The 16,533-nt window shown below is 35.9% G+C and overlaps 1 protein-coding gene and 1 non-coding gene across 3 annotated transcripts in view; one reads left to right on the top strand and one right to left on the bottom strand.

The window, feature by feature from the left end:
* LOC138709443 (neural proliferation differentiation and control protein 1) overlaps positions 1 to 16,533 on the top strand; it is a 299,520-nt gene that overhangs the window by 258,778 nt on the left and 24,209 nt on the right. The window lies entirely within an intron of this gene.
* Positions 11,586 to 11,659, bottom strand: TRNAS-GCU (transfer RNA serine (anticodon GCU)). The gene has a single exon. It is a non-coding gene; the product is annotated as a tRNA-Ser (tRNA).

The raw sequence follows: 16,533 nt of genomic DNA, 5'->3' as shown, positions 1-16,533 counted from the left end.
CCAAGATATTTGAATTTTTCCTCCTCTTCAAAGGATAAATTTCCAATTTTTAAATTTCCATTCCGTACAATATTCTCGTCACGAGACATAATCATATACTTTATCTTTTCGGGATTTACTTCTAAACCTATCTCTTTAATTGCTTGAAGTAAAATTCCCGTGTTTTCCCTAATCGTTTGTGGATTTTCTCCTAATATATTCACGTCATCCGTTCAAAGGTAACCCGTTCAATTCATATAATAATAATAATAATAATAATAATAATAATAATAATAATAATAATAATAATAATAATAAGTTAACCACATGTTATCCCCGCACTGGTTGGATTATCATTCACCTTTGTTGAGACATGTGAACGTGAGGTCAGTGATCGACTTTTCGGCCCTGGCCCTCCGTGGGTTGTCACGCCACCAGTAAGGTAACGAGTGAAATATGAAATTACACAAAAATTCGGTCTCTAGATGTATCTGCTCAGCACGTTTGTAGCGGATTTTCGGACCACACTATGATCAGGGATGAAAAGTAAGCTTTCTAGCAGCTGATCGAAACTCTCTCTCTCTCGTCACAGGATTAGAGCCGGTTGTGATGTAGTTTACATAAGAATTAGTGGCAATAAGACAGTGTAGAGCCTATCGCAAACTATGTTCTCACGAACTTTTGCTCAGTATAAATCGCTGTTAACTACAGAAGTGTCTGAAATTAACTTAATACGAAAGTTTCAAGGCGTTAAAAAAATCTACATAAATTACTTCGCTTAAGTTAATGAGAATTTAACATTTTAAGAGATTTAGCGTCACCTACATAACACAGGGTTACAGCTGGCCTCTTGAATAGAGGCTGCAGTGTGGCGTCAGTTCATATCCCGTTTGGACTCATTATTAGCGGCTTGGATTTTTTCGAAGCTTTTCTCCAAATTGTAAACAGAAGAATAGGGTAAAGGTTGGTAATATTGTAATATGAGTAATATTGTGATAGTTCTTTTTGAGAATGTATTACAATTTTACTGAGCGAGAGGAATATATTCTTTTTTTTCCGTCAGCGTATTAAGGGAATGTTCGTGGACAAGTTCCTGTCCTTCTGTCCCTCAGTAAAATTGTAATAAATTATCAAAAAGAACTATCACAATATTACTCGTATCACAGTATTACAAACTTTTACCCTATGTCAAATAATAGACGACATTTAAGATAAATATGGATTATATGCGGAGACTAAGAGGAAGGGTCGACCTGGTTGGCAAGTTGGTATAGCGCTGGCCTTCTATGCCCAAGGTTGCGGGTTCAATCCCGGGCCAGTTCGATGGCATTTAAGTGTGCTTAAATGCGACAGGCTCATGTCAGTAGATTTACTGGCATGTAAAAGAACTCCTGCGGGACAAAATTCCGGCACATCCGGCGACGCTGATATAACCTCTGCAGTTGCGAGCGTCGTTAAATAAAACATAACATACATACTAAGAGGAAGGCAGAAGATAGGAAAGATTGGAGAAAGCTGAGTTTGGAGTGAAACACTGCCATTGGGTAGAACACTATGAATGAGTGAATAATGCAGTAAATAGAAAGACAAATTCATCTGAGAATAGTAAATATTTAAATATTGGCTTATTCAAAATTATTTTAAATGGACGGAATGATGCATCAACAATTGACGTGTTAACGGTACCGTAGTAACCACAAAACAAATGAAAAACAGATGAAGTATTGTATAACGATACAAAAAGAAAAATACGCTCTTTCAAATTATTTTAAACCAAATATTTATTGATTTTGTATGTATTTATTTTGCTAATAATTTCAACATAAAATATAATATAAACAGATAAAACTTTAGTTCACGCTGAAAGAGTAGAACTCGTGTTGGGACGGATTCCTGAATTTAAATTAAGAATTAAATGGTGCCACATTAATAGCAATTGTAACACATTTTGTGCGAGATCGTGCGTATTTGCTTGTTTTCCGCACAGAACCAATACCCGGTAAGTGTGAAATACCACATTCAGTATTCCCAACGTAACACACATAACAATTTCCCGCTTAATCGCGACATTCATTTTACTGCTTTAGGCTTTTAACATATTATTTTTAGAGACGTTTAACATAGTAATAATTATAAATTGGAAACTTACCACTGCAATTTCACATAAATTGCAATGCTAATTATTGTTTTTAAATATTTGCAAAAATTAAGTAAAGTCTACTACTCCACGAAACTTACTGCATTCCTGATACAAGTAACATTAAGGAAGCCGTGAAAAAATCAACGAGATTCCAGATGCCGATGTTATTACTGCAATATGTTATATAAATAATATTGTTAAAATATTAAAATGAAAAATAAATCATTACATAACCTTACCGTTTGTTTTAAGTTCGCATTTATAGACTGGGGGAAAAAAAAGACAGACGTATATCACGGCCTGCTGGAGTATAGATATTTTTGTTTTCTAAAGTTGCCGTCATTAAACAGAAACCAAGATAGAGATTTCATTGCAACTAATTAGAAATTCGTCTTTCAGGTACGTAATAAACGATCTTCGCACAAAATAATGTACGATACACGAGCGGTATGTTTGTTTTCATGTTCTCGGAAATTAAAAAAGCTCAACTACGTTTCGCTTTTTCAATCTTTTCCTCGACCATGAAAACGTCAATATACCGCTCTTGTAACGTATATTACTATTTCATGCCCTTTTCATTGTTTCTTTTATTAAATTTAATTTGTATGTTTACATTTGTATATTTATTTTTTGGGGGATTATACTGTATCGCTAAGGGCTACCCTCAATAAAGGGGGACAGTTTTTAATTATTATTTACAATTTGTCTTACGTCTACTACACAATAAGAATATAGGTATAAATTTAAATTTACAATTTTTCATTATTTATAAAATCCATACATGACTTTTTAAATTTAATAGTAGAACTGTTAGAATTGACAAGATTAGGATATTTAAATATAAATTTGCTATATATTCTTGGGCCTAAATTACTACTATGATTAAATACTGTAGCAGTGTTGCATTTTGGTTCAAACAATCTTAAAGAATTCATACCTTTTATTTCATAACTATGAGAATACATTATTCAAAATTATTTCGATTTTTATGTATGAATTTTATTAATACAATATAATAAATAGAACATACAGCAGAGTCCATATAGGTCAGTTTCTATCTGATGCTTTTCCAATTCACTGCGGGCTAAAGCAGGGAGATGCACTTTACTTTTTAACTTTGCTCTAGAATATGCCATTAGGAAAGTTCAGGATAACAGGCAGAGTTTGGAATTGAACGGGTTACATCAGCTTCTTGTCTATGCAGATGACGTGAATATGTTAGGAGAAAATACACAAACGATTAAGGAAAACACGGAAATTTTACTTGAAGCAAGTAAAGCGATCGGTTTGGAAGTAAATCCTGAAAAGACAAAGTATATGATTATGTCTCGTGACCAGAATATTGTACGAAATGGAAATATAAAAATTGGAGATTTATCCTTCGAAGAGGTGGAAAAATTCAAATATCTTGGAGCAACAGTAACAAATATAAATGACATCGGGAGGAAATTAAACGCAGAATAAATATGGGAAATGCGTGTTATTATTCGGTTGAGAAGCTCTTATCATCCAGTCTGCTGTCCAAAAATCTGAAAGTTAGAATTTATAAAACAGTTCTATTACCGGTTCTTCTGTATGGTTGTGAAACTTGGACTCTCACTCTGAGAGAGGAACATAGGTTAAGGGTGTTTGAGAATAAGGTGCTTAGGAAAATATTTGGGGCTAAGCGGGATGAAGTTACAGGAGAATGGAGAAAGTTACACAACACAGAACTTCACGCATTGTATTCTTCACCTAACATAATTAGGAACTTAAAATCCAGACGTTTGAGATGGGCAGGGCTGGTAGCACGTATGGGCGAATCCAGAAATGCATATAGAGTGTTAGTTGGGAGACCGGAGGGAAAAAGACCTTTAGGGAGGCCGAGACGTAGATGGGAGGATAATGGATTTGAGGGAGGTGGTGTGTGATGATAGAGACTGGATTAATCTTGCACAGGATAGGGACCGATGGCGGGCTTATGTGAGGGCGGAAATGAACCTTCGGGTTCCTTAAAAGCCATTTGTAAGTAAGTAAGTATATAATAAATAGAGGGTGTAATTTAAAAATGTTATCGATGACGTCATAACTCGCACAATAGCCCCAAAAATATTTCGATATATTGTTTCCATAAATTATTTCTTTCTAAATACAAGGTCTGGTATCTGAGCTTTTTGTCCGAAATCCCCACATTCAGTCATTTTAATTTCAATTGTTTGTTATATTTTTAACACTCTACAGCAAATAGCGGCTTGACATGGTCCATGTAGTCGAACGAGATGCTAGAATTTCGTTCCCTTGAAGTCTTTCACGCCAGCCAATCATGCGACATCAATCGATCTGTGTCATTTACGTAACAATCGCTGACAAGACGGGGAAGTTGGCAGGATTAATGTTTCATTGCGGATCAATATGGCGGCAGCCACATAAACATTTTACACCGTGCAAGGCACAAGGTTATTTCACAGTCGAGCACTCTGCAGGCCTTAGTAGCTCTTACTGTAATACGTTGTTCGATCTGCGTTCATGTACTTTATTATCATAGGAAGTACAGAGCGAATCAAACCTAAGTTGCCGACATTCTTACGGAATCATGAGGCTGCTTTTTCACGTGCGGAGCGTTGCGTTTTCCCATCCAGGGTTGCCACCAGGCAACAAATTTTCCTGCTAAATCTTTTTGTATAAAGATACTAGACTAGATGGAATTTCGGAAGGCGGTCAGCTACTATATGCGCCGTAGCATTTCTGGTATGTGACGTAAAAAGCCTGATTTACATTTCTGATGTCAATACATTTAATTAATTGCTGTTTCGGACTGAACGTGCCTTTCAACACTACAAGAAATGATCCAGGACTGTCCGAGAGGATTCGCAGTTCACTTCAGAGAAGAGCATAACGTTGTGTTCAGATGCATGGACAGCATTTTGAACACCTGCTCTAGGGGAATCCAGTTAAGGATGTCTGGATATTTGCTTTTAGTGGGGAATGTCAGCATTATCTCGACAAGGTTAATTTGCGGATAATGTGTATTGGAGCTTTTTCGCTTGGATTAGTTTGCATTTTTCATCTGTAAATTATTGACTGTCATTTTTAAACATCCTGTATATAGCTATAGTAGTTAAATTCACAGCGCGTTCTTCAACAAATCCTAGGATAATTTTGTCACAGTAATAAGTTCCTTGGAAATACGACAATTTTGGGTAGATGATTGTTTTCTTTTTTCTTTGTTAGCATTAAGGATTTGGAGTTAGTTCCTCAATTTATTTTTGTTTGTGGTAACAGCAGAAAACACACGTTCTGTTTTCTGTTGCTACAGAAGAATGTGTGAGACAAACAGCACTGCCTAGTAGGGTAAACATTGGTAATTTCGTGGCAGTGGTTATTTCGTGATACTTTTTCTTTGCTCTTTCGTGAACTAACCAATGGTGTTACGAGATTCAAATCTCCTCCAAGGGATTGCATATGGTGTCCAGTTTCCAGAAACATACAAGTACGCTTTGTGTGACTATTGTAGCTGCTTCAGTGAGCTTTTATGTTTGGAGAGAGCAAGTTAGCGTCGATTTCCAGGCGTAAAAATGTTGTGGATGTTTGTAATTACTTTACAGGCTTATTACTAAAGGTAAGCATATGATATTTGATACAAAGATGTATTGTATCTTCATTAAATTTTAGGAAATGTTTTTGGAATTTTAGATACAGCTGTAGCCGCCATATAGGCTTAGCTTTACTGATAGAAATCTTAGCTGTTTGAGGCGAAATTTTGTTGAGCATTAAGCGTTACATTATATACTATTTTAAAAATTGTATTACAATACGAATTTTAGAAATCTGAAGATAAGATGTGATAACAAAAAAGAAAACGGAGACGCATTGGCGTCAGAGTAGCTTCTGTTTGATTTTTTATCACTCTAAGTGCCAGTGATATGTGCTAGATGACTTACTTGCAAGAATTGTGACAGAAGATGAAACATGGCTCCACCATTTTGGACCGGAGACAGACAGAGACAGACAATGGAGTGGCATCATGCAAATTCACCAAAGAAATAGAAATTCGAAAGTGCACCTTCGGCAGGAAAAGTTATGGCTAATGTGTTTTTTGATTCAGAAGGACTCTTTCTTATGGACATCATGCCACACGGAACCACCATTAATTCTGACGCGTATGTGGCAACTCTCAAGAAACTTCAAGTTAGACTGAGTCGTGTTCGACGACATCGGGAGAAGCAGGATGTTCTGCTATTACACGACAACGCACAGCCATATGTCAGTCACAAGACCACAGACCAGATCAGAAAATTCGGATAGACAACATTGAAACATCCGCCTTACAGTCCTAAACTGGCACCGTGCGATTACAATCTCTTTGATAAACTGAAGGGTCCCTTCACGGAACGAGGTTAGAAGATGACTCCCTTGTGCACGCTGCTAAAGAGTGGCTCAGAGGTGCTGGTCCAGACTTTTACTTTGCTGGTCTGTAGGCCCTCGTTCCTAGGTTACGTAAGGCAGTTGAAAGGGACGGGGATTATGCGGAAAAGTGACATTTTGTTCCTAAGGGATGTATCTATATTCTGTGAAAATAGCAAAGCTGTAGGATAAAAATATAATTTTTAAACAAATGTTGCGCATTACTTTGATTTGATTTGATTTTGATTTGAAACTTTTGGAGTTTCCCTAGTAATATAGGCTATAGTAAAGTCCGTAATAAAAGTGTTCACCCTTTCAGGGCAAAGAAGATCCCTTTTCCATTTCAATTTTTACTTTTATTTCATTCTTATTATGTGTTGATATATATTTCTATGTTTTCTTGCTATGAATATTAGACGGAATTACTATGTTTGAAGTCTTGTAACAATAAATGAGAATTTCATTTGACTTTAATGAATTTTTACACAATTCTTCTACCTCTCACGAAATTATCAATGTAATATCACGAAATTATTAAGGTTATCACAAAATAACCAACCTTTTAACTTAAGTTGTAAAAGTGGTTTTTGGCACTTGTTCAAGAACGTGTCAAATCTTTCATGTCTCCAGATTTGTACCGCAAAGTATCGTCTTTTAGATGAGAAAATCGGAATAAGGCTATATTTATAGATTTGCATTTTACATTAATTTTTATGAAATTATCACTAAATTACCAATGTTTACCCTACATGGATTTAGATCTGGTGAACCATGCCTTATCACTGAAGAATGCCGAAGTAGTGTCTACTAAGCCATCATAAACTGATTACAAGTACCAGTTACAAAAATTGTTCCCAGCCGCGTCGTCTGAGAGAAAAAGTTTATGTACTACACGGGTGTTATACACTTTTAACTTCAATAATTTGGTGGAATGTTGAACCGAGGCTTCAGTCACCCCTACTTGCTGAGCTGATAGGCGCAAAGGTTTTCGAGGGCTTGTGTAACAAATGTATTTAAAGGACATTGTGAAAGAAGAGCCCATCGCACCTTTCTTTAGTCATTTTTTTAACCTCTGAGGAAAACATACTCTTCTTCCACCAAGCTATGAGTTATGTTCCTTTTCTTCAACAATAAAAATAAAAAACAAAGTTAGGCATATCCCCCCTAAAAAAGGAGAACTTGTTAACGTACACACTATATGATGCCTTCGGCCTGGATGGCAGAGTGCTGGCCTTCTGTGCCCGAGATGGCGGGTTCGATCCCAAACCAGGTAGATGGCGTTTAAGTGTGCTTAAATGCCATCGGCAGTTGCGAGCGTCGTTAAATAAAACATAATTAATTAAAATTATATGGTGACTGCAAAAAAATGGAAGAGTGGAGAGTGGAACAGGCCCTTCATTTCCTTTAATTTGTTTCCTGTTAAGATTCGTTTATTCACTTGAGACTTCTTATTTTAAATCGTGCCTGTTGAGTTAAAATTTTTTTACTGGTGTGTATGTTCTTGTCTTATCCGGCACAAGAGAATCTTGAAATTGATAGTGGAATTTTCAGCGACAGTTTCTCCACGAAGATTTTTTTCGTGAAAGTAGGTATTGCATATAAAATGCGTTGTTCTATACCATAAATGATGACATTTTCTCTCTCTCTCGCTCTCTCTGTATCTCTCTCGCTCTCAGTACTGAAAAATTAAGGCAACTATATTACGAGAGGTAATACTAAATGAAAAAAATGTTAGTGCAAACACTCGTGATGCCCCACTTCGATTACTGTGATATTCTGTTTACTGACCTAAGCGTTACTTCGGCACAGAGACTACAACGTGTTCATAATATGTGCGTCCGTTTCGTCTGCAATATTCGCCGGGTTGATCACGTAACACCATCCCTCGAAATGTTGTCCTGGCTCCGTCTAGAAGATCGTAGGAAAATCCACTGTCTTTCCCTTCTCTTTCACATAGACTATTGCATTTCTCCACTCCTGTCTATCTTGCGTCTCTTTTTCAAAATTTATCCACCCATCATAACCTAGACACACGATCACAACACTCCTCAATATTATCCATTCCCTCCCACCGAACATCCTCATATTCATCTTCTTTCACTGTGGCTGTTCCTCGACTTTGGAATTCCCTACCGAGTAATGTCAGGGACTGTCAGACATCAAACCAATTTAAGAATAGGCTAACGAGATATTTTTCTAACAATTATTGTCAACAGTAATAGCTGTTTCAGGTTTCTCAATGTTTAATTGTTATATATATCACAGATAAATATCTAAATTATCTCATTATTAAAAAAGGTAAAGTATCCCCGTAACATGCCATGAAGACACTTGGGGGGCATGGAGGTAGAGCCCCATGCTTTCCATGACCTCGGCACTAGAATGAGGTGGTGTGGTCGGCACCACGCTCTGACCGCCTTTTACCCCCGGGAAGGACCCAGTACTCAATTTTATAGGAGCCTGAGTGAACCTCGGGGCCGTTCTGAAAGTTTGGCAACGAGAAAAAACCTGTCACCACCTGGGATCGAACCCCGGACCTGTATACAGTAAATATATACGTACAAACAAACAAACAATAAACGTACGAACGTACGTACATACAGCTCATGCATTTTGTCAAGACACTCGCGATGTGCAGTACGAGAACAACGTTTCTTTCGAGGGGGTAGGAGTAGAAGGGAAGGTGGGGCGAGTTCAATATCTCATTATTATTATAATAATTATTATTACTATTATTATTATTACTATTATTATTATTATTATTATTATTATAACTATTTCTTACCAATGTTTATTATTGTCACACTAACATTAGTTATCCAATTTCCATTATTTACTTTCATGTTGTTTTATGATCTAGATATTAATGTAATAATTATGTAAGCAAATGTATTTAATTAGAATTAGAGTCTGGCTGGGCGGAAGAGAAGGCCTACTGGTCTTAGCTCTGCCAGATTAAATAAATAAATTATTAATTATTATTATTATTATTAAATAGAGCCGTAAAACTCGAGAGCAGGTACAGATTTGTTGCCGATTTGTTTCCTTGAATCGGTGGCATTTCTTCTTATCGACTCTTTATTTTTACTGTAGTGAAAAATAAACAGAAAGATGTTCTTATTTTATCTCACTCAAGCGAATCACCCTGTAAATTGTCGCTAAGGAACAGAAAGAAGTATTTCAAACAAGCTCACACAGAGACAGCAGGTCTCAAGCTGCCAGCTGTTCGTATTGTTAGGGCGGATGTAGTTCCCATCCTATTGATATTGATCGTATTAGCAACAAACCAGACGATCTGTGACATATATCTAATAATACCGCTTACAGGGGGCAAGGCCACGCTGCACACAGTGTATTAGAGTCCTACACCCACCATCTCCAGGAATTTCTAGGGTTATGTGCACTTTGGAACGTTCGCCGTTGGTCTGCTGTAAAATACGATACGTACAGTACTGACAAGGAAAGGGTTTCGGCTCGAACAGGAATTTTGTATCCAAAATTTGTATACAGACCCATCATGACATCTCTGTAAAGCTCCCAAAAGCATTCGTTTGTGTAATGTGTGGTTTGTCTGTTAGAGCACTGTACAAGTTGAGGGGTGGGGAGAGCACTGCACAAGTTAAGGGGATGGGACACCTTACCCGTAAGCCTAGCCTAGCCTAGAAGCTAGTGCGAGTGGTAAAATGTCTAAAGCCCATTTAAGAACATTTTCCTCCAACGTTATGTCTGAAAATATTGCACCTAACAAAAATGTACACTGTTGTGTGAGTCTTTGAATGCGCACAAGGACACAACCTTAATAAATGAATCATTCCAAGGCTAGGACATAGAATGTATGATCATTCCACCTAAAAAAGAAACTAAATATTTCCAGCCTTTGAATATCTATTTCCTTAGACAATACAAAATATATGCTCGGAGGATAACAGATTGCATAAGGACTCTTGCTGAGAATCTAGAACTTAACTTGGGAAATCGAGTGTTTATAATGAAAATGCACTCTGTTATTCATAACCAGTTGTCTGCTCCAGTATACCGCCCTATGCTTCAGTATTCCTGGCAGTCAGCTGGTTACGTGAATCCTGAACAAGTCTCGGACTTCAAAAATGTAATTCAGGTGGCATTTGATTTTTCAGCACTGGAGTGTGGTTCAGAAGATTGTTCAGGTGTTGCTTCTGCGTGTTGTGCTTATTGCTCTGCCCCATGCTGTTTCATGCATTTTATAGAGAATCCTAATGTACATTTTTGAAGAAGTGTATTGACCAATACCAACCAAACGGAGAGTTACGCAAATGAATGATTTTACGGACTTCATCACCATTGTGAGGTAAGACCCTGTACAAATTTTTAACCAAAAATTCCTGTTCGAGCCGAAACCCTTCCTTTGTGAGATAGGGGTTGTTATTATAATGAGATGATGGTAGGGTAAACTGGAGTACCCTAGAAAATGTCTCAACGTCATATTTGTCCCTCAGTACATGATCGGGATTTCAAATCCGATATCCAGTTCCAAAACAGACTTCGTAGACATTCTGTTAAAAGCACAGTTTTGTTTATATCCAATGGTAGGTCCTTAACTTGCCGTTATTCGCCCCGACTCACAGTCTGCAATTTTCCCAATCTAGGTGGACAAAAATCAAATTTCGACTTGTTAAATTAAGCACAGGTGAATATGAATTCATGTTCTTTAACATTTGAAGAATGCTATGAGAAATAGCTTTTACTATGCAAATCTGGCTTTCAGGTAGTAGCTCCCTGTAAAACAGGTTTGAATAATTTCAAGGAAAAATTGTTCCGGAGCCGGGTATCGATTCCGGGACCCTTCGCTTTGCGCGCGAACGCTCTACCGACTGAGCTACCCCAGGAACTATACACGACACCGTCACAATTCTTCCTTTATATCCACACAACTCACATGAGCTGACATGACGCCAGAACTCAAATATGAGTGCACACAAATGCTGTGTGACTTAAATTGTGGCTTTCTGTTAACGCACCTCCAGTAACGAATGTATTATACCAATCTGGCTTTCAGGTAGTAGCTCCCTGTAAAGCAGGTTTGAATAATTTCAAGGAAAAATTGTTCCGGAGCCGGGTATCGATCCCGGGACCCTTCGCTTAGCGCGCGAACGCTCTACCGACTGAGCTACCCCAGGAACTATACACGACACCGTCACAATTTTTCCTTTATATCCACACAACTCACATGAGCTAACTGACACAGCATTTGTGTGCACTCATAGCTGAGTTCTGGCGTCATGTCAGCTCATGTGAGTTGTGTGGATATAAAGGAAAAATTGTGACGGTGTCGTGTATAGTTCCTGGGGTAGCTCAGTCGGTAGAGCGTTCTCGCGCTAAGCGAAGGGTCCCGGGATCGATACCCGGCTCCGGAACAATTTTTCCTTGAAATTATTCAATAGCTTTTACTGTTTTATAAGCGGCAAGCTATATTTAAAAGGGTATGAACAATGAGTTCTTTCTAAAAATTTTCGCTCCTATTCAGTCATAAACAGAGAGGCTTACTATGTGGGTGAATAAGTGCCAATTGTTAGTGATGTATTGTGTTGTGAGACATGTAGTCTGTTCAGATATGTGCCTTCTTACTAATTTAACTTCAATTTCAATTTTGCAAAGTATTTTTCTTGTTACAGTACGGTTTGAATATTACAAATGAAAAACATGTTTTTTTTTAAAGTTCTCCTAATATAATGTGAGTTTTAGTATAGTCGGTCACTTTCGGTTACAACAATTCTTTTACCATTTAATACTGCATGTTTTAAAGTTTGCGCGTTCTTACGCATTTTACAGTAATTAATTTTTTTCAGTGGTTGAGCATACGGTAACGTGGCGGCAACTGTTTCACGTTTGGCTTAACAGTAGAAAAGAATCCTGGAATAAGGAAGTTTTTAATCACTGTGTGAGTGTTTAGGCCTGCAAAATTATTCCCTTGACATCGAACATCAGGTTAAAAATACATTGTACACATTTTTATATAAACTTAACAAACCCAACGTTGATCAGAACGCAAATTTAGTAGTTGAACAAAATTAATAACTTCTCTGCGTTCTAGCAGATTTTTATAAAACTTTGTACAGGCTTACAGGTGGCACATATTTTTTGGTACAAACTCTGATTACGTTTGCACAAGAAAAACTACCCCTTCATAGCGGGTGCATTTACACAAAATTAATAACTTCTCGCCTATCTAATTATTATTGTTAATAATATAATATTTATACCAATTGTTAATATCTTTGTTTTCTTTCTTTTTTCTTGTATTAGCTCGAGGAGAGCTCTATAATGTTCTTTTGACCCTGTTGACCCTCTATAGGGCTTCAATTTAATTTGTATTATTTTCATCAGTGTCTGTATTTCTTTTTTGTATTTATATGTGCTATCTGGTAGGATGGAAGAGAAGGCCTTATGCCCTTAATCCTGCCAGATTAAATAAATAAATAAATAAATAAAAATAAATAACTAAGTAACTGAGTAAATAAATAAATAAGTAACTAAGTAACTAGGTAACTAGGTAAACAGGTAACTAAGTAAACAGGTAACCAAGTAAACAGGTAACCAAGTAAACAGGTAACCAAGTAAACAAGTAACTAAGTAAATAAACAATCAAACACTCTTGATTATGTTGGTGGAACTATTTAATTATATCTGTTATTGTTACTATTGCTCCAATTCAGATTTTTATGTAACTTTATACAGAAGTTAAAGGTAGCATATATATTTTTTATCTACGAAGTCTGATTATATTTCTATAAGAGGAATTCCGCTTTATAGTGGTGAATTTAGACAAAATTAATAACTTCTCTCCTATATAAATTATTTTTATGAAACTTTGTACAACAATTAGGTCTACAGGTAGTATACAGATGTAATCAGAGTTTGCATACAAAAAATATATGTTACCTGTAACTCGTGTACAAAGTTTCATAAAAATCTGTTAAGTAGGAGAGAAGTTAATTTTGTGTAAATGCACCTCGTCTTATGGAACCGTAAATGTAGTTCGTACACAAATATATGCTACCTATAACTTCGGTACATCGTTTCATAAAAACCTGTTGGATAGGAGGGAATTATTAATTTTGTCTAAAATCATCCTCTATAAAGGGATAGTTCCTCTTACTCAAACGTAATCAGAGTTTGTACACAAAAAATATGTGCTACCTATAAGATGTGTACAAATGTTCATAAGAATCCGCTGAAATCCAGAGAAGTTATTAATTTTGTCTAAAATCATCCTCTGTAAAGGGGTAGTTCCTCTTACTCAAACGTAATCAGAGTTTGTACACAAAAAATATGTGCTACCTATAAGATCTATACAAATGTTCATAAGAATCCGCTGAAATCCAGAGAAGTTATTAATTTTGTCTAAAATCATGCTCTGTAAAGGGGTAGTTCCTCTTACTCAAACGTAATCAGAGTTTGTACAAAAAAATATGTGCTACCTATAAGATCTATACAAATGATCATAAGAATCCGCTGAAATCCAGAGAAGTTATTAATTTTGTCTAAAATCATGCTCTGTAAAGGGGTAGTTCCTCTTACTCAAACGTAATCAGAGTTTGTACACAAAACATATGTACTACCTATAAGATCTATACAAATGATCATAAGAATCCGCTGAAATCCAGAGAAGTTATTAATTTTGTCTAAAATCATCCTCTGTAAAGGGGTAGTTCCTCTTACTCAAACGTAATCAGAGTTTGTACACAAAACATATGTACTACCTATAAGATCTTTACAAATTTTCATAAGAATTCGCTGAAATCCAGAGAAGTTTTTAATTTTGTCTAAAATGATCCTCTATAAAGGGGTAGTTCCTCGTATTCAAACGTAATCAGAGTCTGTACACAAAAAATATGTGTTACGGTACCTGTAAGATCTATACAAATTTTCATAAGAATCCGCTGAAATCCAGAGAAGTTATTAATTTTGTCTAAAATCATCCTCTGTAAAGGGGTAGTTCCTCTTACTCAAACGTAATCAGAGTTTGTACACAAAACATATGTACTACCTATAAGATCTTTACAAATTTTCATAAGAATCCGTTGCAATCCAGAGGAGTTATTAATTTTGTTTAAAATCATCCTCTCTAAAGGGGTAGTTCCTCTTACTCAAACGTAATCAGAGTTTGTACACAAAACATATGTACTACCTATAAGATCTTTACAAATTTTCATAATAATACGCTGAAATCCAGAGAAGTTATTAATTTTGTCTAAAATCATCCTCTGTAAAGGGATAGTTCCTCGTATTCAAACGTAATCAGAGTCTGTACACAAAAAATATGTACTGCCTATAAGATCTATACAAATGTTCATAAGAATACGTTGAAATCCAAAGACGTTATTAATTTTGTCTAAAATCATCCTCTGTAAAGGGATAGTTCCTCTTACTCAAACGTAATCAGAGTTTGTACACAAAAATATGTGCTACCTATAAGATCTATACAAATGTTCATAAGAATACGTTGAAATCCAAAGACGTTATTAATTTTGTCTAAAATCATCCTCTGTAAAGGGATAGTTCCTCTTACTCAAACGTAATCAGAGTTTGTACACAAAAATATATGCTACCTATAAGATCTATACAAATGTTCATAAGAATACGTTGAAATCCAAAGACGTTATTAATTTTGTCTAAAATCATCCTCTGTAAAGGGATAGTTCCTCTTACTCAAACGTAATCAGAGTTTGTACACAAAAATATGTGCTACCTATAAGATCTATACAAATGTTCATAAGAATACGTTGAAATCCAAAGACGTTATTAATTTTGTCTAAAATCATCCTCTGTAAAGGGATAGTTCCTCTTACTCAAACGTAATCAGAGTTTGTACACAAAAATATGTGCTACCTATAAGATCTATACAAATGTTCATAAGAATCCGCTGAAATCCAGAGAAGTTATTAATTTTGTCTAAAATCATCCTCTGTAAAGGGATAGTTCCTCTTACTCAAACGTAATCAGAGTTTGTACACAAAAATATGTGCTACCTATAAGATCTATACAAATGTTCATAAGAATACGTTGAAATCCAAAGACGTTATTAATTTTGTCTAAAATCATCCTCTGTAAAGGGATAGTTCCTCTTACTCAAACGTAATCAGAGTTTGTACACAAAAATATGTGCTACCTATAAGATCTATACAAATGTTCATAAGAATACGTTGAAATCCAAAGACGTTATTAATTTTGTCTAAAATCATCCTCTGTAAAGGGATAGTTCCTCTTACTCAAACGTAATCAGAGTTTGTACACAAAAATATGTGCTATCTATAAGATCTATACAAATGTTCATAAGAATACGTTGAAATCCAAAGACGTTATTAATTTTGTCTAAAATCATCCTCTGTAAAGGGATAGTTCCTCTTACTCAAACGTAATCAGAGTTTGTACACAAAAATATGTGCTACCTATAAGATCTATACAAATGTTCATAAGAATCCGCTGAAATCCAGAGAAGTTATTAATTTTGTCTAAAATCATCCTCTGTAAAGGGATAGTTCCTCGTATTCAAACGTAATCAGAGTCTGTACACAAAAAATATGTACTGCCTATAAGATCTATACAAATGTTCATAAGAATACGTTGAAATCCAAAGACGTTATTAATTTTGTCTAAAATCATCCTCTGTAAAGGGATAGTTCCTCGTATTCAAACGTAATCAGAGTCTGTACACAAAAAATATGTACTGCCTATAAGATCTATACAAATGTTCATAAGAATACGTTGAAATCCAAAGACGTTATTAATTTTGTCAATCTAGATTTCCGTTTTTGCACACTGTGCGACTGTATGAGCGTGTTTCATAGATGTCACTAGTGCCGAGAAGCTCAGACCACTTAGTTCGTCAGAGACCGTACAGAGTGCGCCACTCATAATGTATGATGATAATGAAGAACTCTTGGGATGTCAAACGAAAACTGGAGTATCCGGAATAAACCCGTGTTATCTGGAACATATCAAAGTGAGTATTGCTTCCATACTCTATTTTTAGGTTTCCTGGTTATAAGCTT

This window comes from Periplaneta americana, chromosome 1, assembly GCF_040183065.1.
Source record: "Periplaneta americana isolate PAMFEO1 chromosome 1, P.americana_PAMFEO1_priV1, whole genome shotgun sequence".
Taxonomy (NCBI): Eukaryota; Metazoa; Arthropoda; class Insecta; order Blattodea; family Blattidae; genus Periplaneta; species Periplaneta americana.
This window is presented reverse-complemented; position numbering and strand designations above follow the sequence as displayed.